Raw genomic sequence first — 1,657 nt, forward strand, 5'->3', positions numbered from 1 at the left:
TCCGCCGCGGGCCCCTGGGCTGGGGCCGGAGGCTGCTGGTGACCCGCCCCTGCGGGGCTTCCTCGCAGGCCGGCGCCGCCAAGAAGGCCTGGGCTGGGCCGGACGCGCCCGGCGCGCCGCCCTCCTCAGGAAGAGCTGGAAGAAGCCCCTCAGCGGCCAATTCGGGAAGCCGTACTTCATCCAGCTCATGGGATTTGCTGCAGAAGAAAGAAAACGTCACACTGTTTATCCACCCCCACACCAAGTCTTCACTTGGACCCAAATGTGTGACATAAGAGACGTGAAAGTTGTCATCCTGGGACAGGATCCGTATCATGGACCCAATCAAGCTCATGGGCTCTGTTTTAGTGTTCAAAGACCTGTTCCACCTCCACCCAGTTTGGAGAACATTTATAAAGAGCTGTCTACAGATATAGATGGTTTTGTTCATCCTGGCCATGGAGATTTGTCTGGGTGGGCCAAACAAGGTGTCCTTCTACTCAATGCTGTCCTTACTGTTCGGGCCCATCAAGCCAATTCTCATAAGGAGAGAGGCTGGGAGTAATTTACTGATGCAGTGGTATCCTGGCTGAGTAAGAACTCGAATGGCCTTGTCTTCTTGCTCTGGGGTTCTTATGCTCAGAAGAAGGGCAGTGCCATCGATAGGAAGCGGCAACATGTCCTGCAGACAGCTCATCCCTCCCCACTGTCTGTGTATAGGGGGTTCTTTGGGTGTAGACACTTCTCTAAGACCAATGAGCTTCTGCAGAAGTCCGGCAAGAAGCCCATCGACTGGAAGGAGCTGTGATCCTCACCTGAGGGGAGTGGGGTCCGTTGATGGATTTTGAGAAGCTGCTGTTCAAGCGTTTGTCAGTCACGAGGTTGAGCTGAAGATCTTCCTGTTAAATCTTGATTGTTCTGTGTAAAGGGGAAGGGCAACCAGGCTGCCCAGGAATGACAGCTTTATTCGGCCAGACACAGCAGAGGCCACTTGTGGACCAAATGCTTTTTTCTGTGATGGGGCTTCTGCCTAAGATATGCAAATTTCTTAGAAAACAAGGGAAGCTGGGCTCGGTGGCTCAGCCTGTAATCCCAGCACTTTGGGAGGCTGAGGTGAGTGGATTGCCTGAGCCCGCCGGATTGAGACCCACCTGGGCAGCGAGACCTCATCTCTACAATAAATCAAAAAATCTGCCTGGTGTGGTAGCGCGCGCCTGTAGTTCCAGCAACCTGGAAGGCTGAGGCGGAAGGATCGCTGGAGCCCAGAAGGTCGAGGCTGCGGTGGCTGCACTCTAGTCTGGGTGACAGAGTGAGACTCCAACTCAAAAAAAAAAAAACAGGGGAGATCTCACACTTGACTCTCTCCACATCCCTTAGCGTTAAGGCTGAAATGGGGAAGTGCGCCTTTTGGAACAGCCACAGTTTGGTGTCTGCTGCTACCGTGGGTGATCCGAAAGGGTCCCCCTTCCCAGCTCAGCAGGCACTCCAGCCTTCGCCATGTACACTGCCCTCTTGGTCTTTCAAGGATGTTTTGCTAGTTTCTAGAAATCTGGCACAGAAATTAGGGGTAGATTTCCTGATTGTAGTAGAGAAGGATTCCTAAGGAATAATCTTGGTGCGAGTTTTAACAGATACACAGGGGCTGAGAGAAGTGAGCTGGATATTGTTTATCCTGTTA

At 52.6% G+C, this 1,657-nt stretch overlaps 1 pseudogene; it reads left to right on the forward strand.

Annotated features, from left to right (window-relative positions):
- Positions 1 to 787, forward strand: part of LOC103265064 — a 7,056-nt pseudogene extending 6,269 nt beyond the window's left edge.
- Positions 788 to 1,657: the final 870 nt, after the last annotated feature.

The sequence above is a fragment of the Carlito syrichta genome, unplaced genomic scaffold (assembly GCF_000164805.1).
Source record: "Carlito syrichta isolate Samal-C Ts95f unplaced genomic scaffold, Tarsius_syrichta-2.0.1 Scaffold305825, whole genome shotgun sequence".
Taxonomy (NCBI): domain Eukaryota; kingdom Metazoa; phylum Chordata; class Mammalia; order Primates; family Tarsiidae; genus Carlito; species Carlito syrichta.